This window comes from Arvicanthis niloticus, chromosome 8 (assembly GCF_011762505.2).
Source record: "Arvicanthis niloticus isolate mArvNil1 chromosome 8, mArvNil1.pat.X, whole genome shotgun sequence".
NCBI lineage: Eukaryota > Metazoa > Chordata > Mammalia > Rodentia > Muridae > Arvicanthis > Arvicanthis niloticus.
In genome coordinates, this window is record NC_047665.1 from 50,498,430 (window position 1) to 50,525,433 (window position 27,004).

The following is a 27,004-nucleotide window of genomic DNA, read 5'->3' on the forward strand; positions in this document are numbered from 1 at the left end:
ACCATCTTCCCCCTCTTCAAAAATGTAGTAACTGCATAAGTAAGTACCTGTAATTTAGTCTGGATCTGACATAAGGAAGATACCACTTTCAAGTAAGAAAACTTTTTACACATCATAAGTATCTTTTTTTGTTTTGAGATTTGTTTTGTTTAAGAAAAGGTACAACTTTCCTTCATAAGTAAAGTTTAGGGTTCAGAATAAAATTCAGTAGTGGAATGTTTTCCCAGCTTGTTCAAGATTCTGAATTCAACTCAAGTTGCAGGATAATTTCCTGCTACATTGTACTTGCAGTAAAGCTCGGTAACTGGGCAGTAGAAGACATGGGTGGAGCTAAGAGTGGGAAGGAGGAAAGGAAGATGAGAAGGAGGAGAGCTAGCAACCATGGAGGAAGACAGATGGGTCAAAAGCAGTCCTGGGTAACAATTTATATCTAAAGGTTAGACATTGGATAACAATTCTAAATTGTGTGAGTATCTTGTTAAACATTTCCAAATATATAAATCCATTGGATAATCTTTAAGTTTTAAGAGTCTTCATTCTACTGGATACCCGTGAAAATGGCAGATATTATCTGGGGCTCAGACGAGCTTTGTGGGGGCAGTATGGTAGATTGGCAGAGTCAGCCAATACGCTGGCATCTCGTGGGTCTGGGTGCGGGCGCGCATGACCTCACACTGCTTTTAGTGAGGGAACATGGCAGGGCAGCGCAGATAGCCAGCAGAGCCGACCACGCCTCAGCTTTTCTAAATTCTACCTTTACAAACTCAATTCCCAGAAACAAGATGGATGGATGGACAGAAAAACTGACTAAAAATATAGTCTTATTTCCCTTTCTGAATCTGTGATAACATCGTGAACAAACCAAACTAGGGCAGGAAGTTTACTTCAACTTACAGGTTATACTTTATCATTGAGGGAAGCCAGGGCAGAAACTGAAGCAAAAACTAAAACAGAAATCATGAAGGAAAGCCACTCTCTGGCTTGCTCAGCTACCTTCCTTATACAACCCAGGCTGGTCCCTCAGCTATTAATCGGCAATTAAGAAAACTTTTCAGCATGCCCACAGGTCAATCTGACAGAAATATTTCCTCAAATGAGGTTCCCTCCTCACAAGAAACTCTTAATTTGTGTCAAGGTGACAAAACAAACTATACCCAAAGAAAGAAACCCACATACACATAAGCCTTCTATTGTGAGGTGAAACGGTACAATAATTTGTAACATACCATGTTTTCACTCCAACACTATGGAACAAGATGGTTTACAAAATTATTTGGCCACTGTTATTTCCACACCAATATGCAACAACAGAGAAGTATTCAAGCATATTTCCTCTGAAAGATAACTTCAAGCCATGCTAAATGAACTCAGAATACCACCAAAAAAAGAACAGTTATATCCAAAGTACTTCTACAAATACTATTTCATCCTGAAAACCAAAGTGCTTTCTGTAAATGCCTTTCATATTCTGGGGATATACATTATCAGCTGACTGGACAATGGCCATTGCCTCTACTGAGGAGCAGTGTGATGTTCCTACCAAGTCTCTTGGGAAACTGTATGCCAGCCAGTCCAGTCATCGAGCTCTTTGTATTATCAGGAAACCATCTGCCATGGAGAAAAAAAGCATCCTTTGTTACAGGTTAGGGGTAAGTAAAACGCAGGGAGAGAAGTACCCTAAAGAGAGGTAAAGAAGAACCAAGACAGCTTCCTAAGGAGACACCACAGCCAGGACTTCAGGAAAGAAAAAACACAAACTTTGCCAATTCCAAAGATAATTCTGAAAAAATGATTTAATATTTACATTAAATAAAGTGGGTTATTATTATAACAACTGGTCAAACTCCCCCTCTTAAAAGTTTTTTGTTAAATTAAATCATTAAGTTTCATTTCTTTATTAAATTGAATCACTTTGTTGGAACAAGCTCACAAATAAAACACACGCAGCTAGATTAGCTATTCAAACATTTTCCAGTCACAAACTACGTATCTTAGTGAACATCTATACAGTTAGAATGACCATATGAAGCCATGGAGCATTGAACTTGTGAGAGCTAATCTTGGTAGTCAACTTGACAACATGTGAAATCAACTAAAATGCAAGCATCTGGACATGGCTGTGAAGGGTTTTCTTGAGTGTATCATTTGAAGTAAGAAATATTACCCTAAATCTGGGCCACACCTTTTGGTGGCAGTCTACACAAAAAGAAAAGCTTTGCCCTTTCCTCCTTGCCCTTGCACGTTGCCAAGCTCATCTGTTACCAGAGCATTCCTTTACTAGTATTAGAATCTACTTCTTTAGGATTCCAACACTGACTGAAAGCCAGCCAAGATATCCCATCCTTGTGGACTGAACAAATACCAGATTTTTGACCTTTCTATCAGGAGGCAGTCATTGTTGGACTAGCTGAACAACTTATAAATCACTCTAATACATCCTATGGGGTGAGTGTGTGTGTGTGTGTGTGTAATTTTTCATTCTATCACTCTATTCCTAGAGAGCCCTCATACATACTTTCAATCATACACATACACAGTTGGAAGGAGGGGGCACTTTATATGTTCTTTCATGATGCAGGCCTTTTTGCTTATACTCCATCTTCATCATCTCAACAACTTTTAGTTTAAATAAAAAAAAAAAAATCTTGTGGTTGTGCTAAGCTTAGCCTTTCAAATAACATGTTCTTCCCAGTGACTCATCTGACCTTGGATAAGCTAATCACTCTCATTCATATTAAAACAAGTTAAACAACTTCCTCTCACTTAGAACTGTATCCTTGTGCCATGAATGTAATCACATGCATTAATTAATGATCTCTCAGATCACTCCTGTTAAGGTTAATTAGAGAATCTGGTTTCAATGGTATGGGGTTGCAGGGTCAACTTACAGGCAAGAACACTAAGTGAAAGGAAAAGGGCTTCATTATTAGCATCAAAAGCATTTTCACATTATCTACTGAGGAATAACAAAGGAAAAGTTTACATGAATAAATTACTGCCAAGCACTTACTCAGTACTTAAATGAAAGACAATTTATTCCATATAATGTTACTGTTAAAAATGATACTTAAAAAAATTTTTTACAGTGACAGCCCCTTAAATGGCAAATTTACCAGTGATTTTAAACACTTGGATTTTATTGTACACACAACTTCACAGGAAGTTAAGCAGGAGCGTGGCTCAAAGCATATAATAGACAGCAAAAGAGGCATGGATAAGACCTAGCCACTCCACTGCTTTTTTGGGTGGTCTTTGACTTGTTTATAGGTTTCTGCCTAAACCTCACTTTCTAAGTAAGCAAATGAGGGTAGCATCTATTTCTATGGGTTTCTCCAAAGATGCTGGTTAAATGTATGGAAAACAGCTCACTGCTGCTCCACAATCAGCAGCCCCTTGGTAAATGGAACTCACTTCTACTATAACATCACAATAATTACAAAAACACTGTACAATACTCTGAGTTTGTAACACATCATGGAAACGTGTGTGTGTGTGTGTGTGTGTGTGTGTGTGTGAGAGAGAGAGAGAGAGAGAGAGAGAGAGAGAGAGAGAGAGAGAGAGAGAACACAAACACATTTTCAAAGCCCATAGTCATGTCCACAAATAGCTGAGCTTTTGCAAAAGCTACAGTTTAGTTTTTCCTGCTCTAATGCAGGAAGAGCACAGCATTGAGCAGACAAGCAATATGAAGAAGCTTTGGGATGAAGTCCAGGTAACCAGGCCTGGGTTGGCTACCGCCTAGGATATCTCAGTAAATGCTAGAAATAAGATATCCCCACACTCTCTAAAGAGGTGTTGCCACCAACCGTAGTAGTTATTATTGGTATTGTACCTGCTTTCAGATTCTTCCCATCAACTATATACCTACCTAGTTACCAACCAAGATCAACTATTCAGACAGAAAACAAGATAGGAATCCTAACCTATTCAAAATGGGCACTTTCATAAAGCAAAAGTACAGTTATGATCATCTATTAAAAAAGAATTCCACTAATTCTGTTCCCTTTTTGAAATGTTTGAGGTGATCAGGAACATCTCTACCTGTCATATGACAGGTTCCAAATAATCTCCAAGCCTACAACCTGACCAGTTTTCCTTTTGGTGGAACAAGCAGGGAGTACTAATCAGATAGCCATGTAAAGTTAGGCTTTGCTTTTTAAAACTATGGGGGTGGGGTCGGGCAGAGTGACTCTTAGAAGGTGGAGGAATAATACATTCATCTCGAGAGCACCCCTAAGTTGGTAACTCAGCATTTCTTCCCCATTCTAGGTCCCTTTTGCACAAAGAAGTACCATCCACCCCAGAATCATCAGTGCACTCACAAAGGCAAAGGCTGCATCCACCTGAACCCTTCTTAATCTTCAAATGACTAAAGAGTCACCTCTCTGTGGTGACTTCAATGTAGAAGCCAATCTGGCAGAAGGACTCTTGCATATACATGTATATATGCACAGCACCCACCTGCTCACAAGTGCATATGTATGCTTACATTCCATACCCTCAAATACACTACACAAAGAACACATCTGTAATACTCTGTTGCATCTCAGGGCTGTAGAAGAAAATAGCGTCAGAGCCATCACAGTTGTGTGACTACTGTCCTTATTGTACGCAGCATAGATATAGACAAGATGGGCTTACTGTAGGACACCAATATTGGGGTAATTTTATTTAAGATTCAGCTTCTTTGCTCATTTGCTAGTCAATGTTACAGCAAGCATAGGAGAATCCTCTAGAAACACTCAAGCACACATATATAGAAACACAGGGCTAAGACAAGCAGTACACACACATAGGCATGCATGCTAGCTGTGGTGGCTTAGATAAGAATGGCCCCCATAGTCTCATATAGTTAAATATTTAGTCCCCAGTTGGTTGAACTGTTTGGAAAGGATTAGAGGAGTAACCTTGTTGGAGGAGGTGTTGAGGGCAGGCTTTTGAGTTTCAAAAAACTTGTACTATTCCCAGTGCTCATTTACATGTGCATTCTCTCATTCATATTCTTATTCTCATTCATTCATTCTCTCTCTCTCTCTCTCTCTCTCTCTCTCTCTCTCTCTCTCTCTCTCTCTCTCTCCCTCCCTCCCTCTCTCTTTCCATCCATCCCTCTCTTTCTCTCACTCTCTTCCTTATGATTGTAAATCAAGACATGAGCTCTCAGCTTTTGCATCACTCCCCCTTAACCCCATTATGCATTATGGACTCTAACCCTTTGAAACCTTAAGCCAAAGTAAATACTTTTTATAAGTTGTTTTCCCTATGGTATATCATCTCAGCAACAGAAAAATAACTGACACACCAGCCTGGAAATTATCTAATGAACAGCTTCTGCACTTTCCTATTCCGCTTCCTCATCCCATCAGCATCAGGAGATATTAACTCTGCCAACACCTAACACCCAGAGGAGCTGTGTCTTCCAGGCAAACTGTGATCACTCAGTTTTCATTAAGTACCTGTTAGTCTCTATAAGCTGTCTCTCCTTGACTCACTTAAGCTTGTTTGAGACTAAAAATGATTTCCATGGGTTTGGAATTTCCTCCACTCATAAGATTCTCCCCTGGAGGAGAAAGCAGTAAGTGATATGAGATCTATTGGATATGTGCCCCTTTAACCATAAAGCATTATCTTCTATCAAAAAAGAGACAATTTGACATTGCTGGGGATAAGGGGTTAAGGGAAACTGTTCTACCTTCCAAATGAATGCAGGATGTCAACAAAGCCCAGGCATTTGACCTAGTAGTGAAAATCAGTAGTAACTCAGTGAGCAATGTATCCTCCTCTTGTCTTCAGAACACTGGAGAGAGAATAACATGCCTGTTGAAATGTATATGTTTGCCACTAACCTGACCATGAACAAAGCAGCTGATCTTATCTTTCAAATAAAATTAAATGATCCTCCTTCCTATCATTACCCTGCAATGAGTAGATCTTTTAAGGCTCACTTATCCATTCTATGCTATCTACAAGAGGAACAAAGCCTTTGATAAACATATTTAGCATCTCAGTCAGGAAACTGTATTCAACCTTTTGATGTGGAGTTAAGTTCACACATGCTATACCCTAAGACAACTAGAACCTGCAGAGGGCACAGGAAAATGCCCAAGGCCAAGAGTTGACAGTTTAGAAGGTAGAGACTTGGACTACATTCATCTTCCCAGTGACACTCTTACTGTCGAGCAGCTGACTTTACCTATGCTTTCACTACATTGGAGCATATTAACTCACAAGAATCTCTTCGAATACTTACTGTTCATTTGAATTTTATAGTTTGCAAATAGTCTAAACAAAATTACAAAATGCAAAATCTTTCAAAATTAACCATGTTATAAAATGACTGAGAAAGTGACCTATTTATTGTCTTGGTTAGGGTTTAACTGTTGTGAACAGACTATGACCAAGGCAACTCTTATAAAGGACAATATTTAACTGGGGCTGACTTACAGGTTCAGAGGTTCAGTCCATTATCATGAAGGCAGGAGCATGACAGCATCCAGGCAAACATGGGGCTGGATGAACTGAGCGTTCTACATTTTCATTTTCATCCAAAGGCAGCTTCTTGGCACCTAGGATGAAGGCCTTAAAGCCCACACCCACAGAGATACACTTCCTTCAACAAAGCCACACCTACCCAACAAGGCCACATCTCCAAATAGTGCCACTCACTGGGTCAAACATATTCAAAACCACCACACCTATAGAATAATGTCCATATTAAAATACATAAAAAATGTCTATTTAAACATGAATGAGATCATTTTAAAAGAATAAAAACATCCTATCAGGCCAAAAAAAACCTATCTTGGATTGCTGATTCTATATGCTTAATAAATTATATATTAAAAAAAGAGTAAGCTCAAGTTCACTGTATATCTTCATACTATTCAAGCTCCACTGTAATAAAAACTGTGTAGAGGGTCTTGTGAAGCCACTTAAACTGCAACAGAAAAAAAAAAATCAACCTTGAGTATAGCTATTATCTTTTATTATAACAGGGAGCTTACCCTTGAAGATCTTAGATAGACTGATAAAAACATTCCAAAAGGTAAGGCACAGAACAAAATTTCATTTGACTAGGACAATCCTGTCAAAATGTTTTGTTTCATTTTGGTTTTAGATGAGATTAAGAATGAGAAAGAGGCAGGCACGGTGTTTCATGCCCGTAACTCCATCACCTGAGAGACTGAGACAGGAAGACTTCCATTAAGTTAGAAGTCAGCTTAGGCTAAAAGCAAGTCCTGTGTATGTGAAGGAAGAAGAAAGTGAAGGAAGGATGAAAGCAAGGGAGGGAAGGAACAAAAACATGTTTCTCAGAATTTAAAGTTCAATTAATAATTATTGAGTATTGTTTAAACTACTTAAAAATTATTAAAATTATTAGAGTAGACTTGAAGCATAATTATTATTCCTAAGTTGTTTTTAAGTTCACAGCAAAAAAAAAAAATTGTTTCAAGGTGGACATGGTGACACAGGCCTTTAATCCTAGGACAGCCAAGAATACATAGAGATGCATTCTCTTTTATTTTTGGTTGAAAGTCTAGTCTTTAATGGCTAGCCATCTCTTCAACCAGAGAGGCAGTCTCAAAAGAAAAAAAAAAAAGGAGAGGGGGAAAGAAAAGAAAAGAGAGGAGAGGAGAGGAGAGGAGAGGAGAGGAGAGGAGAGGAGAGGAGAGGAGAGGAGAGGAGAGGAGAGGAGAGGAGAGGAGAGGAGAGGAGAGGAGAGGAGAGGAGAGAGGGGGGAGAGGGGGGAGAGGGGGGAGAGAGAGACGGCAGAGAGAGAAGGCAGAGAGAGAGGGTAGAGAGAGAGGGCAGAGAGAGAGGGGACAGAGAGAGGGGACAGAGAGAGGGGACAGAGAGAGGAGAGAGAGAGAGGGGAGAGAGAGAGGGGAGAGAGAGAGGGGAGAGAGAGAGGGGGCAGAAAGAGGGGGCAGAGAGAGGGGAGAGAGAGAGGGGAGAGAGAGGGGGGAGAGAGAGGAGAGAGAGAGGAGAGAGAGGAGAGAGAAAAGAAAAGAGAAGAAGAGAAGAAAAGAGAAGAAAAGAAAAAATTGTTTCATTAGTTAAGTAGAGCAGGCTGGTCTCAAAATCAGATATCCCTCTGTCTCTGGGCTCGGATTAAAGGCATGTACCACTTTTTAAATTACTTGTGTAGAACGAAGTTATAAAAGCAAAACTGGTATCCCTTCTCAAAGAAGTTTTACCAAGCAGCCTAACAGGTTATAGTTTCATTACATTTGTTTCTGCATCCTGAGTGTGTGAGTCACAGCCATTTGTGAGGATATTACTATGAAAATGTGTTTTAACCTCGTCTACCCTCAGAATGCTCAGAATGCTTCTGAGCAATTATTTCACCCAAATGTATGGTAAAAGTTTTCTATTTTTCCATTTCTACAAAGTATGCCTAGTCAAATTCATTACCTACTGGAAGTCATGCATAAAAACAGAAACGAGTGAGCATATCAATGTCATCAGATGCCAGCAAATGTATGCAAATGAAGAATTCAGAAAACAAGGTCAAGGGGTTGCAGCAACTTATCTTATACAACTAGAACACAGTCCTCAACTCATCCTAACTGATCACTGAATTGATTCTGTATCGTGATTAATGGGGGAAATTCACTCTAAGTACCAGCACACTTTAGCCCTAGGAAATCTACTTAAATATTCATGAGCTGTACTTACTACTCTATGCAAACCAGACTCATTAGTGGACATGTCTTACTTTTACATTCCAGGTTGGGGGTGGTGAAAAGGAGCATTTGTCCACCAAAGCTAGAAACAAAGAGCTGTCTACAGATGAAAGCTTGGGTACCCTAGAAAATGTCCTCACCAAATGCATGATGGGTGACCTCAGCTGTCATGTTAGGATTTCATGATCCAGGTTCTAGCCTTCTCAGAAAAAAAAAAAAAAATAGGCCAGTTTCTCTTGTTTTCTCCTGCAAGCTGCCTTCATGACTCCTAATCTCATAGAGGCCATAGCTGGAGTCATTCTTGATGCAAATAACTTACACAAATGTCCACGTTCCCAACATTCAAGTGCCAACTTTCTTCTCCCAAGTTTGTCCCAATTTCCCTTCCCCTCCACTTCTGGGGTCCACAAGATCTGGCCTAGGAACCTACGAGTCACTAAGACATAAACATAGACATCCATTCAAGAGTCCCTCTGAAGCCCCTTCCATTTCACTACATGATCCTAAACCACTCTGTAACAACCGATTCTCTTCAAGGATGAACACAGATGAGGTTATAGCTCAGTGGGTAGAATACCTGCTTATCATACACAAAATCCTGAATATCATCTCTAGCTCCTCATAAACATAAACCTAACACCTAAGCACTGAACTGAAGGCAGGAGGTTCATAAGGTTCAAGGTCATCCGTGGCTATTTAGCTCACTCTTTAAGGCCAGTCTGGGCTACATGAGACCATGTCTCAAAGAAAAGAATGAAAATTGGTTATATAGGTTCAAATGGGTACAAAAGAGCAATAAAGGACTGTACTGGACATCCAAAAAGGTGGCCAAATTTTACCTTTACGTTCCTACATGAATAACTTATGCAGTAAAGTCATTCTTAAAGAGCATGCTGCTTCTGGTGAGATGTTTGAAGCTGAAAACACATAATGAATACAATCAACCTGTTAGATTCGACATTCGTTTTCATCTAGTAAGGCAGAAGTATCAAAAGACATTTTTCGCAAACAGATAAAATGATACTGGAAAACTGGAAAGTAGTCTGTCCACTCTTGAACGAGGCAGGTGGCTTGGTGGTAAAGTGCTTGACATATAGTTTGGATCCCAAGAAACCTCCAAAGTGACAGTTGAGAGGGCATGAACCTGTCACTGGATGGAGGGGTGGAAATACATGGATCACTGACGCTCACTGTCTAGCAAATAGCAGATTCAATGAATTTCAGGGTTAAAAGAGCCTAGCTCAAAACTAAAAATGGATAATGATCACGAATGGCACTGGACATTGCCCTTGGGGAGGGTGTTAAAATAATTTGAGTTTTCCCAAGACTTATTATCTTTAAGTCTTGTTTCAAGAAATAACATTTTAGAGAAAATTTTCTGTACAAGCACCTTTTTTTTGTTTCACAGGTGAAACAAAGTCCTTATGATATGCATTATTTAATTTAATTTAATTTGCTGGCAATAGGAGCTGATCCTAGGGCTAGGCAAGTGCTCTATCGTTAAAGTATAGCCTCATCCCTAAAATGTACATTTTTCATCTAATAAATACAATCTTTCTAGTCCTCTGACAAGTGCTTCCAAATCTCAAGGATGGTTGGGGGACTGTGGCTGCAACAGCAACTCAAGTTAAGATTTGGTGTCCAAGTAGACTTGGCTCAGTACCTCACAGGCAGGTGTCCTTTCAACACCTTCATCTTATGCATAAGTAACTGAGTCCCTAAGAGAGAGACTCTTGCCAGAGTACCCTGAAACTTGAAATAGAGCTCCAACTCCTCTTTAGACTTTGTCCATCACCATCAAAACAGGCGGACACATTTCAGACCATAAAAGAAGCACCATTCTGACTTTTGGTCGTCTTCTATTACAGGATATTTGAAAAATTATTAATCCTGCTGTCACAGTCATTGACAATTTAAGAATTCTAATGCTGGCCCAATCTGGGAAATGGCATTCACAACACAGTTCTGCTTGCCTTCACATCCCCCCACCCCCACCCCACCAAGGTTCTAAAACAATTCCAGACAGAATTAATAAAGGCACAGGCTAGGATTTGTTTTGCTACGATTTAAAAAGGTCGCAAAGGGACCTTTTCTTTTTAATTGAAAAGTTCTCCAGTTACTGCCTTGCTTTATCACTGATTAGTTAATAAGTACAAACAACAAAAGAAGGTTAGCATTCTCCTAAAAGTAGTGAAGGCATAAAACAAATTAAGCATTTCTATCTGCCTAGCTGGAACGAACAGGTGCTTTCCACAGGCAATGACCATGGACTAGAATGCCTTGGGATACTTTAGTGTGTGTCTTGGGTACACTGAAATCTAAGCCAAAAATTCCATCTCCCAAATGAATCACATGAGTCTCAGAAGCCAAGAACTCTTCATGTGACCAAACGGCATCAGAAACATACATGATACCTTCAAGTGGAAGCCACTCAGTGCCTGTGAAAAGAGTGCTACTCAGTCAGTTGGATCCTCCATCTCTCATGTATCACCCCTCAAATCCCCACTGTCCTGTCAGTGATGACTTAATCCCTTTCTAGCTATACTGGTTTTAACATAAAAAACAAGCAGGCCTCCAAGACACTCTGAAGATTATCATGCCATCCTTCCTGCTCTGGCACAGTACAAAGCAAGTGGCCTTTCTCACTGTGGACACACCTTTATCCCACACCACCTCTAACCCAGCAGAGCAGAGAATGCTGATGCTGTTAAGGAGGTTTTACTCAGCAAAAAGAAAACACCTAGAATGCCTTTACCCAATAAGCAGCTTCTCACTCTGTATTTTCTCTTCTTCACAATACCAGTTAAAATTCTACTAGCAGGAATATATAGGTGAACAGAGACCACAAGACACACCTACAGAACAGTAAAAACATTCTTTCTTTGAAGACTCCTCCCAGCAGAGCAGAAATGTATGTCACCAGATACTTTAACACCAGGAGCCACATGGTCTAGTTTATGCATGAGAGGCCCAACCCATTTCTCATCGACTGTTCATAGCAGCCTTGATGCTCTACTAACTGTGTATCTTGCCAACACTGCCCATTCATCTCCTTAAGGACTTCAGGAGCACTGATAGACATACTGAGGATAATTCATAGCACACTGTAGCATCCTGCCTTGCAGGATAAGCACTTTTTATTTCCAGGTGCTTTGTGCCAGAACATGTTATTTGGCCAACTCACTATTTAATATTCTTTGTGACTAAATAAAATAGTACAAACATTTGCTATTTCTGAAGACGGCTTACTTACTGCACATCCTATTACCTAAAACACACATGAGGATTTGGTGGCTATAATGTCAAGTGTGTGAATTTTTAGTTTAAGCTTTGTTTATATTTTTACGACTTTTGAAGCTCCTTTTTGACCCACAATCTCTTTTAATTCCCACCTCATCCCAATTATTTCCTACATTTCCCTTCCAAAGCTAAACTATAAGGCCACTAATCTAGGACTAAAGACCAATTAATAAGCATTTGGAGAAATATAACTTTATTCTACCAAAGGAGTTTGGGATAGTTCTTTGACTCCTGGCTGCCTACAGCTCCTATGCAAACAGTTACATGTTCCTATCCTATTTCAACAATAAAAACAGCCCATACCAAGAAGTATTTAAGTCTTAGTAAATCTACTCTACATAGAAATGGCTGGCATATATCAAGGTTCTAGTTCTGATAACTTTAAAGCTTCTCAGGAAAAAATTTAAAAAGTTGACATTACAGGATCAGATCTGAGACTCCATGGGCTCCAGGGCCAAAAGCAAGAACTATTTTTTGGTTTCTTTTCACATGAATCAGCTCACAACAGACTCCTAAGGCTATATAGCAGCAGGTGCACATACACGTATGTGTGTGCGTACACACACACACACACAGAGAGAGAGAGAGAGAGAGAGAGAGAGAGAGAGAGAGAGAGAGAGAGAGAGAGAAATCTTGTAGCCTAGAGCACTAGTATAGGTAACATGCCATCACAGCCACAACCCAAAGGCTAGAGACAGAACCAGGAGGACTAAGAGGCATCACAAATCCTCCCAAAGGGAGCCCTGGACACTGAATTAAAGACAGCAGAACTATAGACTAGGGAACTGAAGTGGAGAGAAGGCAAAAGCTGCCTATCATTGCCAATCTGTACAAACCCCATATTTCTCAAGGGAGCAAAACCAGCATTAGCATTGACCATGCCCTCCAAGAAGGGCATTTTTTCTGCGTGGGAGTCACAAGCATTCCATTTTGACAGCCTAGCTAAAATAATGCTTTCCTGATTATTTTATTACACATAGAAGAGCTTTCAGAATTCACTTTGATCCTCAGAAATGGGGGTGGGGGTCATCTAAGCTTTCTCCCTTAAAACATCTTATCTCTTGAGAGGGAATCGACCAAGAAAAATCAAATACCATAAAGTATACCCATCAATTTGAACATTAAATTTTAATAATACATTTTATGTTGGAAGATGAGTTAAGTCACATTACTGAACCTCTAAAAGCAATGCAGCGCTTTGGTGGGAGGGAGTGATGTGCCATACAAAGGCTGTGTCTGTAATTGCCAAGGCTGTATGATGGCTCAAACATCCAGTGGAAGTAGAACGGCTGAATCAAATGCTTCCCTGTCTCGCAGCTGTCCTCTTCCATAAGATGGGGCTGTTAGTTCAGAACAAGTCATGGAAATGGGAGGTGGCCAAAGCTCCAAAGTAGGTCTCTGTGAGTCACCTAGCAACCAGACAAGGAACATGGCAAGAGGTACCAGCCCCTTCCCACTCACACTCAGCCACACAATGCCAAGTAGAAAATGAGAACACACCACTTTTACCAAAAAAGAAAATCAAAGGTAGTGTGCTTCACATTGGATGTGTGACTGATAAACAGCAAGAAAACAGTTGATCCTGCTTCCACCAGGGAAAAAGTAGAATGAAGGTTTCCACTCCCCATTAGCCAGGTCTACATTATGGTGACAAAATACCTAAGAAGAAAAAGTCAGATCACTTATTCTGAGTTGTGGTTTCAGAAGTTTCAACCCTTCATCACTGGATTCCCTACTATGGGGCGATGGTAAGACAGCATTGTTGAGAAGGCATTCAGAGGGTATAATAGAGCTGCTCACCTCTTGGTGGCCAGGAAACAGGGAGAAAAGTAGGAAAGGGGAAAAGTAGGAAAAGTAGAAAAGGGAAAGAGTAAATAAGGGGAGAAAGAATATAGAAGGGGAAAAAACAGGTGGAAAATATGAGAGTAATGTGTTCCCATGCGCGCGCGCACACACACACACGTATATGTCGTGACACAGGACATACCCTTCAAGAGCAGGGAATCCTCAATGGCCTTCTTCCAATCAAACTCCACCCACTAAGAATGCATTAATATATGAATTTGTTAATAGACTGATCCATTGATGAAGTTAGTGCCCTCCATATGTAATCTTCTCTTGAACATCCACCAGCTAGGAACTTTGCCTTTGAAAACTGTTTTAGATTCAAGCCACAATACTCCTTAGAAAAAATGCTAGCTAAATCAAAGCATAGTTCATATGTCTATAATTGCAAGAAGGATAACATGTTTAAGGCTTAGCTTGGGCTAAGCAATGAAATCTCAAAAAAGAGAGAAAGAAAAAAAGTAAGCACATACATTAATTGTACTGAGAATATAGCATTTAAACACCTTTCAGGTACTTTTACTTTTAATAATCCTACAGTAAACAATTTTACACAACCAAGAATCACCATCTTACTTGGCTCCAGGAATAACAACTCTGGTACAGGTTCTGAAGCAATGACAGTTAAGTATATTTGAGCTGGAAAAATGACTGATGGTATAAGTCTATAGTCACATAAAGACAAGATGTACTATCAACTACTAAACTAGATATGTTTCACCTCCTACAGTGCCTTGTTCAAATGTCTCTCCAAGAAAGACCATGAGAAGAATATTAAGCAAAATTGAGGCATATGGCAGAATACATTTGTTAGGGGAATTTTAATTACCAACAGTACTAGCTGCATGACCTAATGTTGGTAACTCCCATTAGCCCTTAAACTGTTACTACAATGAAATGTACTTAATTAGCATTTCTAAATGGAAAGGGGCATCCTCTATTTCTTTGTCTTGTATGTAGCAAACACTTCTAACTGCCTCGTAACTATAAAATCAATTTGCTTAGTCAGTAGACAAAGTCTTCTCAAGGGCCCCATAAACCACGAGGAGATTTTTGTTCTCAAATGGGATAAAAGGCAAGAATTTTTGTCTTAATTACTTTCCTGTTGCTGTGAAGACACCATGACCAAAACAACTTATGAAAGGAAAGGTTTATTGAGACATACAGTTCTTAGAGGGTTAGAATCCATGACCATCATGGTGGGGTGCGTGACTGCAGGCAGAAAGGCAGACAAGCATACAATAGAGTAGTAGCTGCAAGCTTATATCTTTCTAACTGGGAATGGCATAGGCTTTTGAAACCTCACAGCTCATCCCCTAATAAGACACCTCCTCCAAACAAGGCCAGACCTCCTAATCCTTACCAAAGATTTCTACCAACTGTGAATGAAACATTCAAATATATGAGCCTATGGGAGCCATTTTCATTCAAACCACTATAACATCCTAACAGAACTGGTCCTGTTACTCTCAATCCAGGGGATATCACTAAGCACATCTGCCAGCACAAAGTATGTAGGACAGGTTTTACAGTACTCCGGTTTTCCAGTGGCCCTTTTCAACAACTCATTCTACGTTGCAACATTGCAACGTAGTTGTCAAGTATCTCTAGGAGAGAAAGGGAATCAAGTGGCACCACGAACAAAGAGTTAAGCAGGCCAAAAACATAGCCAGCTTTTACAAAGCTAAAAGTAGAAGTCTGTGGTGGCTTGAATAAGAATGGCCCCCACAGGCTTATATATTTGAATGCTTAGTCACCAGGGAGTAGCACTATTTGGAAGAATTAAAAGGATTAAGAGGTATGGCCTTTTGGAGAAAGTCTGTCATTGAAGATGGGCTCTGAGGTTTCAAAATCCCATGCCAAGACCAGAGTCTCTTCCTGTTGCCTGTGGTTCTGGATGTAGAACTCTCAGTTATTTCTCCAGCACCATGTCTGCCTGTGTGCTGCCAGGCTGCCAGTCATCATAGTAATGGACTAAACCTCTGAAACTGTAAGCAAGCCCCAATTAAATGCTTTCTTTCATAAACGTTGCCAAGGTCATGGTGTCTCTTCACAGCAACAGAACACCAAGACAAAGCCCATATTGTATTATAAAGTCACAACTGAATCACTTTTGAACTAGATCTAAAACAGGCATGAAATGAGAATGCAGGCATGTACTGTGCCTGTGATGCCAAGAATATAACAATTAAATCATGTCTATAATTGCACACTCCTTATTATCTAGGACCTGCTGCCCATACTTCAGCTTCCCTAAAGGCCATGGGCACTCACTAACAGGATCCCTGTGCTTCTGCACTAGGGCACTAATAACTAAAACTCCACTGTGAACTATGTCCAATAGAACTTCTAAACAAGCTGGTCTTAGCTTGTTGCTATGAATTCATTCATATTGGGGAGGAGGTTTTCTTTGAAAGGAACAAACAACTCATTTCCTTTACAGTCCAAAAGAAAAAAAAAATGCTAACTAGAAACCCAAACCCCTCCCCTATTTATATAATATTTGACATCTGTAACATTTCTTAAAATGTTTTACAGAAAAAATTTCAGCTCGAGGGAAAAAAGTTTCAGGAGCCATGATGAAGCACAAGACAAATAGCCACAAGATTTTTATTTACCCCTATTTTGCTCCCAGGAATGCAAACTCCAGGGAGACTTCCAGGTCTCAAAAATAATAAAGTCTCATCCATTACTAAGTAAATGCTGGTCCTACTTTATGAACTATGAAAATGCTGCCTTATAGTGAGAACAGAAAACGCATCTATGATAGAAAGTGTGCAGTGAAATGGGATTATGAGCTCAGATTCTAAAGCCAGGTTGTCCAGATCTTCAGTAAAATGCAACAGTATCAACAACTTCCTCAGGTGATGCAGAATAGAATGCACAAAAGATGTCACCAAGTCTATCTAAGGGCATGTGCCAAGTCGTGCTTTTATTATACTATATGAAATCTTGGTTTGCCAGATCTGGATTTATCCAAAAAAAGGAAGCAGAAAAACTAAACAAAATCAAAAATTCAATAAAAAACCCTCACTAAGAACTCCATAAAAATCATTCACTCTATCTTTGAAATACAGATTTTACAATTGATCCTTTCTCCTTGGAAAAAACCCTTTCCCTGTCACTCCTATGCCCCCACACTTCTATACCACTTATGTTGGATGAAATTCTCTATCTTGAGAACTTATAACATAGAAATCAAGTAAGACAGATGGACACTGCTCAAAGCTTAGCCTCTAAGGGCTGGTTACAGAGCTGTAGTCCCTACTTGGGGCCTTCAGTAAATACTTGTAATGAACAAGGCTGCTGCTGCTGCTGCTGCTGCCACCACTGCTGCCACTGCCGCTGGTACTAGCTTTGGGGAAGCATGGGTACTGAAATAAAAGCATCAAGGAGAATTCCAACTAAATTCAACACTGAAGAAATTCAACAGCTGCCCACAGCTTGGATCCTTCAGAGAAATCTGTGCCAAATCTTCTCAAGATAGTCCTGAAGTCTAGAGAAGCAATAGAATTCTTCCATGAAGACAGATCCAAGAAAAAAAAATTAGGGGACCAAAATATTCACTGTGAAGTAAGCAGCCAAAAAGCTGATAACCAAAGGACTGTTAGGACTTGATGGTCTCCAAACTGATGGCCTGAAGGATTCCTGAAAATTCATTAAAAAATAGTTCAGCACCTAACACTCATTCCCTTGGGCTCCCTCGCCAGCTGCACAGCCACAGGCTAGCTCCAGTCCTGGTCTCCTAGAAAGAGCCCCTGTGAATTCAGACTAAGGCTTAACTAGTGCCCTAGACCACAGCATCATCAATATCCTTCGAAAGGCTCTGCTCCCCACCCCAAATGTCACCAGAGCATTACATCAAAGATAAAAACAACAAGATTAAAGCAATTGATTTGTTTGGTATTTTACTGAAAACTAGAAACAAACTCATGAATTAGAAGTTCATTTCAAGAACAAGCAACTCAGGAGATAGAGCTATCTCCAACCAAAGAACAGATCTGACTGACACACTAGTGGGCCTGTCTACATCTACACTACACCTACCCACTGAGTGAGTGAGTGGAGTGAGTGAGTGGAGTGAGGTGAGTGGAGTGAGTAGAGTGAGTGGAGTGAGGTGAGTGGAGTGAGTAGAGTGAGTGGAGTGAGTGGAGTGAGTGAGTGGAGTGAGTGAGTGGAGTGAGTGGAGTAGAGTGAGTGGAGTGGAGTAGAGTGAGTGGAGTAGAGTGAGTGGAGTAGAGTGAGTGGAGTAGAGTGAGTGGAGTAGAGTGAGTGAGTGGAGTGAGTGAGTGAAGTGAGTGAAATGTTTGAGTCTGTTTTCATAGGTAGAAAAACATTTTTTAATGGATCTTTTTTATATTTGGATTTTTCTTAGCAACTTTCATACATTTCATACTGTTTCACCAAAAGAAGCAGTTAAAAAAAAACATAAAACATTTAAGTACATTCAAGGTTGTTGGTATCTACAAATCAGCATCTACATGGGCAGTTCACAAGTGTCTCTAACTCCAGTACACACCACCAGAAGCGCAAGCATGTATGCAGGCAAAACACTCAAACATAAAAATATTTTTTGATGGAAAAAAAAAAGTCAAGGTCATTTCATGACTTAGATACCACTACATAATAGCTGACAAAATAATAAATGCTAGAAGCTGAATAGATAGCTCAGTGGGTTAAGAACACAACACTTCTTGTTCTTTCAGAAGAACTGGGCTGAATTCCCAGCATCAACATAGTGTCTAATAATCACTCATAAACCCAATTCCAATAGATCCAAGAAGCATGCATGCAGAAAACACACACACAACACACCAATCTAAACAACAAAAGGTTGAGTGGAAGCACTAAGCAGTGTCTGGTACAAGAGATACAACACTATACAGCCTCAAGTGTAATCAGTTAACTCAATATACAGGACCTGAAAATATTTAGCCTTCAAGAGGCTGGAATGACGGATGATCCCTAATGAGATGATGATGATCATGGATGACCAGATCTAAGTTCCTCGACCCAAATTTTTTCAAAGAACTTTGTTGTTAATTCTTTAGAGACATGGTGGTATTTCTTTAAAATCTGGTGTTTTCATGCACAGTATGCTTGCTGATTCATTCTCATTTGGATTAAACAAGATAAATCACATCCTGACCACTGCAAATAAGAATATTCTATAATCTGGGGGGGGGGGGTTTTTAGAAATGCTACAATCTGTTCAGATATAACGCTCACCACCCAAATAAGTGAGTTTTTATGTTCCATGTCCTTCTCTTCAGAAAACCTGAAATCACATTAAGAATTTTAAAATTCCTGATATTCTATGGAATGAGAAACAAACATCTTATTGCACGAATTTGATGCTGTGTTTCTTAGAAGCAAAACAGCCATACCTTGCTTACCATGAACACTCCAGCATGTGCCTACTGTTTCTAACATTTGGGCTTATTACGATTCTCTTTAAATCACCATCTTGAAACAGTACAGAATGAAGAGCTGAGTACACTGTGTAAATCTGTACAAGGGCAAACATACTAGCATGCAATTACTCCCACTGCCATCCCTTTAAAAGAATCATCACAAAACTCACACATGTATCCCAATTAGTAACACAGTCACCCAACATTTCTAGAACCTTTCTCTATCAGTATTTCCCTTCAAGCAGCCAGAAATATATTCACAAAATTCTCTGAGCTAGGAAAAACTTCAAATGTCTTAGGCATGCAGTAATGTGATCTCATACCCAATGCTCTAACATGTTGGGGATGGTATCCAGTAACAGTATGTTCACATACTTGGAAGGATTAAAACTTTCATAGTCAATAGCAAGATAACTATTTCCAGTGAATTTAACATAAGGCATGAGTACAAATTAATGTGACAAGCTTTCACATGTTAGGTATTAACCTGAGAAAGAAATGGAAGAAACTTGGTATGTACCAAACCTAAATGTTCCCATTATACACACTCATCTGAAGAACCATCGGGTCTTTAGTAACCTGTCTTATAAATACAAAAAACTCTCAGTAGAGAAGCAGAGGGGTCAGGACTGCTCTCCCTCCTCAAGAGTGCAAAGAACAGATCCAGTGCATATCTATGGGGCACCTTTAATGTACATAGGGCTCTTCACCACCCCAATTTTAGAAGGAAGGTGGCAAAAAGTCAATGTCCTTTGCCCCTCCTGGCTCTACTATTTGGATTGCTTCCTCATGGTAAAGGTATCAGTCCCTGGTGCCAAGTGTTTGCTGCGTTGGTGCTGTGGCACACATCTTCCATGCCCTAAGAGCTCAATGATCATACCCAGCAACTCTGTAGTCTACTCCCCCTTCACTCAAGTCCCCATATCTGAACTGATACCCATTCATGAAAGGGAAACACAGTATACCAAGCCCCATCCCAACTCCATGAAGCCAGGAGGAAACCCTCAGCCATGACCAGCAGCCATTCTTCATGGCTCGTTGATCACACTTATTCTCATAACCCCTCCTTCTCTCCTCCATCAGGACACAGCAAAAATCACCCATGAATGACAAGGTTCAAACTGGGTAAGGTACGCCAGTTCAAGCAACATGGATTCTAGGCATGTCATTAAAAATGTTTCTATTAGGTACATTTACCACCATAGACAGGGGCATTTTTTTTTCTTATTAAAATCATTTGTAAATCTGTATTACTCCATTCCTGCATTAAAAAAAAGTTTCTTACCTGTATATCTTATTGACAGAAGCATTAAGCACTGATGTATTTGAAAAATAAGAGATGCATTATAGAAACAAAAAATAACACGGATATGCCTAAACTTTCCATACACCCAGTTGATTTGAGCCTTGCCAACAAGGGCAGATGGCTGACTGCTTAAGATTTCCTTTTCACCCGTTCATCCTGAGTTAGAAGCTGAGTTCGTGGGCTAGGAATATCAACATGAGCCAATAAAACAAAGGCAGTGTCCCCAAAAAACACTTGCTATAAACACAGAGCTATGTACCCCAGGGTTCTAATTTCTCATTAAAAGAGCTTCAAAATAACACAAGGACTGTTCTCAGAAAACCAGTGGGCCTGTGAATAATCCCCACATGTTCAAGAAAACTAGACAGTCAGCATGTCCTCTAATGTTCACAGAAGCACAAGACCAAGTACAGCTGAAGATCAAACTGTGCACAAGGATTCAGTTATAATCAAGAGTGCATGCCACAAACAGAGCATTCACTCAAGAAACACACGCAGTCCTAAATGTAGAGCTAGTGAACAGCAAATCTTACACTTCAGACAGGGGTTGCAGTCATACAAAAAAGGCATGACTATATAGTGAAATTTCCTGTTCTAAATGTGTTAAATTCTCAAATTCCAGCATGATATACTCACTGAAATGTCAGAAGTATTAATAAAAATTAATTACAAAGTTAAGACAGGGAGAACCTTTTCTATAATTTAAGTTCTGTATTTCTAGCTACTTGAATATAAGCAAATGCTTCTGTGTTAGTAAAATATGAGAGTGTTTCCATTAGAAAAGGCAGAGCTGACTCTAGTCAGAACATCCAATAAGCTCCACTCCCTAGACATCCCCCCTCAGAATGCACTGTCTTCCTCATAAGTGTACCAGTCCTCCTCAGCAACCATCCTCAGCAAACTCCTAACCACAATGTAGTATTCTGATTACTAACAGACACCTACTCACCTTGTCCTCAAGGAATCAGCAAAGCTCCACTTCCTCAAATATTCATCCTCAATTCTGAATACCAATCTTCTTGGACCAAATTAAGAGCCCTGCTTCTGTTTTCCCTTATTGCTAGTGCCACAAATAAGAATAACACTCATCCTAACTATAATCTCTGGAAGGCTTATCAATTTACTCTTCCCCCCACCCCTCTTCTAATATCTCAACACGTGTAATCAGCTTGAAGAAGTTAAAGAGTCAGCGCCCCTATTCCCTGGGTTTGGGGACTAAGGTGGTTAATAATGGTCTGTCTTTCTAGGGAAAAGTAGTGGCTTTGTTGGGACAGGGAGGATTAGCTAGGACTTATTGCATAGCCATAACCTATTAGTAGAAATCTGTATAATTAATATCAAGATGAAGTTATAAATTCTTAAATGGTACAAAATTTACTTTGATTTCAAATGTAAGGTTTTCATTGGTACGAGCTTCTTATTGATATAAAAGTGAGATGAATATTGATACTCTCATGGGCATTGTGCCTGTATAACACATTTAGGAATACAAGGCTTAGACCCAGTGGTTCTTTAACTTTTTTAACTGATTTGAGATGGTTAGCCTATGAGTTAAGGGACTATAGCAAATTCAGGGCTTTGAGCTTATTGTTAGGGTGTTTTTTATATTTTATTTAGAAATAGCTGAGAGGAGTTAACAGACAACAGTCCAGGTTACCTTACATGGATAGTTGGTTTTCAAAACGTCAGAAGTCCATAGAATTGACATTACAAATATTTCTATATTAATGTTCATTTTGATTAGAGACCTGTCTGCTCCTGACAGCTTCCTGTTGTGGATTCTAAGAAGAAATTCAGCATCCTTGGAGTTACTCCAGCTGTGCGATGACAGCCACTAGGCAAGAATTGCCTCTTTCCATCTACAGACAAATTACTGTCCAGAAAAGGACACACTTGCAGAATAGTCGACTGATTATTTCTGCCTAGACAGAGTAATCAGCCCTTAATAATTCTGCATCACTAAGGTCTGTCAGATGATTCTGGGCCAGAAGGCTGAAGATTTGGTGCTCCAACATTCAGTAGTATAAGGTGTTCCAGGTGTTCAGCGGTGTCTATAAATTGGCTGTTTTAGAAGCTATGCTTAATGCTTCCCATAATTTCAGTTAACTCAGTCATTCTGGATTTCCAACGGGATTGAAGACCTATAATCTCATAGCCAATCCTGGCTATTTACTTTGAGAGAAAAGATTTGTGAGGATGGTTTTCAGCTGACATTCATTCTAAAGACAAGAAAAAAGCCAGGTTCAAAACTAAATGTTTTATTTAGGAGAGATGACAGAGGTTCTGGTTAGTCAACAAAATAATGGACTGGGTATTAGGACTATCTTGTACCTCACTGATACAATTAGGACAATTATGCTCTAATTGCATTTTGAGAGAAAAAAATTTTATTTTAACAGGAAGGGTGAAGCTAGGTGATGAGAGAAAGGGGTGGTGGTGGCATGGAGGCAGATGTTCATGTGTCTCCACCAGTCAAAGATAGTTTATATATCTAGGTTGGGTATTGGGTTACACTTCTGATTGAGCATTACCAAACTTATAAAGCTTTTGATTAACATTTTAAAAAATGTATAAAAGCAAAAAGGAAAAGGGGGCATGGGATAGGGGTTTTCTAGGGAGGGGAAATGGGGAAAGGGGATGGCATCTGAAATGTAAATATATATCTGGACACCTTCAATAAAGTCTTAAATTGTCCTGGTCTGATTTGCCCATAGCTTTGAGACATGGAGACAGCAATTACACAGTGCTCACAATACTTACTACCTGAATATTCATGACAGGGGCCAAAAAGATGACCCACTGAGAAGATGGCTTAGTGCACAGCAAACATGGGAACCTCCAAATTCGTAACACTTATGTAAAAGGCCAGATCAGCAATATCTGTCTATCACCCTAACTGTGGGAAGCAGAAACAAAGATTTCAGGGGTTTGTTGGCCAGGAAGTCTACTCAAATTTATGATCTCCAGGTTCAGTGAGAGACTGTCAAAAGATCGGATCAAGAGTGATAGATACCCGACCATAAACCTCTGGCCTCCACACACACACTGGCAAGTGTGTGCACACATGCACACACACCATTTGTGGTTCAAAGAGTCCCTCATTGATCTTCAAAATTCCCAAAGTTAACATGACATGTAAGGGAGACCATTGTATATTTTCTTAAAGATGGAATTAAGTAAAGTAAATACACATAACAAAATCTACTTGCTGCTGCTGCTAAAAGGCCTCTGAAATGCAAAACCATCTACAGCAGTCCAACACACTATATTAATGACCCCAATCACAGCACAACAACTGGTTTCAAGAATCTCTACCAATAAACCTAAGACTTGCTGACTGTATTTCTTCATTCAATTCAATATCATGATTTATCCTAACAGAGCAGCCCTTAATGGTCTTCATAAGCATCTTATGGCAGTGAGATTAAAAGTATATTGTAACATGACGAACTGTTGCCTTTTGTGAGAAAAATATTATAGACACGGGAAAAAGCATCAATGTTATGCATCATGCTTTTATATGCAACACTTTGCCCTCTTAACAAAAGCCTTCCCTTATCTGTATAGGTTCTACCAACACTTGCATCCAAAACAAGTACAGGAAGGTATGATAATCTTAATTGCCAACTTAACAGCACCTGCAATCACCTAGGAGACATACTTCTGGGAGTGTCTAGGAGAGCATTTCCAGAAAGGTTTGGCTAGTGGTAGATGTAGACAACACCATCTCATGAGCTGGTGGTACTCAGGACTGAATAAAGAGAAAGCTTGTGGAATACAATCATGCATGACACTTTGCTTAACAGTGGTTACAATCTAACTAGCCATCTCACATCATGTCTGTATGCACTACTCACCTTAATGGACTGCATGTTCCAACTGTGAGCCTAAATGAATTCTTCCTTTGGTCAGGTACTTTTGTCCCAGGCAAGGAGAAAAGTATTTACTATAAAGGAAAAGCATCTAACAGATATCCTACAAAATTGGGTGAAACCTTGCTATTACATGCTACCAAAATAGCCTGCCATAAGCTGAGAATATGTGATTTAAAGTTCAAAGGAACTGCAGGGCAAAGGGGCTTCATCTTAAGTCACTGGCATATGTGTCACTTCTTGATAAGGCAACCCTTAGTCTTTTTATTACTAGTGCAAGTGGGATGGTATTATCTCCATTTCAGAGTTAAGACAATTCATGTTCAAGGCAGCACAATAGGTATTCAAGCCTCAATCTTTGAATTCAACTTATATTACATCAGTTAGCCACTATTGGTGCCACCCTTAGGCTTTAATGTCAAGTTACACGGAAATACCAGTGCTAAGGCCCCACAAGAAAGCATCACTGTTATTTCTCTAGTTATGTGTGTTGTGGGTTGCAGTTTTCTGATAAGCATCCCTTGAGAGACACATTTACTGGCAAATGGAGGAAAAGCAGGAACTGGCCCCAAATAGCCAATGGGGCTACAAAGAGGAGGGAGGAACAAAGCTCATAACAATCCCCAGCTTCATCAGAAAACCATTGAAAAACCAGATGCTGGGGTTGGAAGCAGAGACTCCCATCATCACAGAAATACAGCCATCAGGCAAATTTACAGTAAGCTGGACAGATTCCTGTGCCATCTCAGAGTTGATGTTTGTAATGGCCTGTGCCTGGTGCCAACATGTCTATTTGAGAAGTATGGATAGGCCTGTGGATCTCAGATCCCATTCCTAAAATGGAAAAACAGCCACGTTGGCAAATAGTTGGATGTGAGCTCATGGCATCCACTGCTTTCCAGAGCACAGTAACAGTGAAAACAGCAACAGGCAATGTGTGGGTCTGGCTTTAAGAGCTGCTTGACACCCTGCCCTGGATATTTAACACACAAGCCCATAAAGCAAGGGCCCTAGACTGGAGAATTCATCCCTAAGAACACTTTCACTTATAAGGACCATGGTCATGAAGAGCAGCAATCCTAGGAAATTAATAAGACCCAGGCAACCAATGGGCTTTGCATGTGGGACTTTGCATGTAGGACTCTTGAGTGCAGACCTCTGGAGTAAAGGCTGAGCATCCCATACCCTTTTTTTGTATAGTTGAACAGAATCCTTGTTCCTATTCCCTTCAGCAAACAAATATTTTATGGGCCTTAAATGTTCTACAGCACAGTAAAGAGGGTCCTTTGGCACCAGTACTAGGAAATTCTAAGTTACTGTTCCTTGTCCTATTTCAAGAGAACAAAGATCACAGTTCCTTTTTTTGTTTTTTAATCCTATTGATTATAGGAGCTATGAAACAACGAGAGTTTACTTCATGCAAAACTATTTAACAGAAAAACAACAACAAAAAAAACTGGAAACTGCAACTTTAACTTCAAAGCAGCAACTTACTGCTGCATGCATATACATGTATGTATCTCTCACATGTTGTGATTTGTTAAGCCATCACGATTAACCACTTCACAGCACCTGTCAACAATGGAAACTTCATAAAAGAACCAGATTGTGAACGAGATCACCAGAAGTAGCTGACACAATCCTATAGCCCCAAGGTCCAAAGACAAACCCAGCAGGGCCTAAAGCCTTGCCCAAGCCAGCTCTAGACCACGCCATTCTGTCCAACACTAATGATGTTTCATGTACCACACATCTCAGGAGACAGGACTGGGTTCATGTAGACACAAACTACATGAACCAACAGGAGGGATGGACAAGCACTTCCTGGCCCCAGGCTCAATGTGAGTCACCTGGGTTCCTTTGATCTGGACTGTCCCAAAGTAGAAGCCTAACCATTGGTGATAACTACATTTGACTACTGCAGACATTATACAATTTTAATCATCCCATCCACAGCCACCACAGGCCAAGATCTCTGGGTTTTTAATCTTCATGCCAGGCACAGAGTACTGGAGCTGCTGTGACATTTACAGTATTTAATGTGCTCCCAGTGTCAGCAGCCCCTCTCTACTGCTGCTGAGTTACAAAGCTGCTTCATGACAGCTCAGCTACAACATGAAGACAAAGTCACTGCAGCTTTCCTTCCCACACCCTCTCCACAATTCTTTCTCCGGGGTCTCATGTAATCCAGGCTAATCTCAAACTTGCTATATAGCTTAGGCTAACCTCAAAGTTCTGATCCACCTATACTGGGATTGCAAGTATGTGTCACTATGCCTGGCTATTCACTTATTTGGGGGGATGGGAAAGTAAAGGTACACAAGAATAACATTGACTCCACACTGCAGTTTTCTGGGAAGTCTACAACAAAGCCAAAGATTTACCTCAGCTCTTCATTAAGACTGAGCAAGGTGGCCCTACAAGGAGGCCAAGGCTGGTATAACCCAGCCTTTATTCCACCAATGCATGGCATGAAAAAGGAAACCAGGAAAAGGTGCATCATACAGAAAAGGACCTAAGGACACCTGCAAAACCAGCATCAAACAGCAGATCGAGCTTACTGTCAAATTCCCACTGAACTTA

General features: G+C 40.0%; 1 protein-coding gene across 7 annotated transcripts in view; it reads right to left on the bottom strand.

Moving 5' to 3' along the window:
• Dip2c (disco interacting protein 2 homolog C) overlaps positions 1-27,004 on the bottom strand; it is a 395,546-nt gene that overhangs the window by 268,155 nt on the left and 100,387 nt on the right. The gene's annotated exons all lie outside the window — the stretch shown is intronic.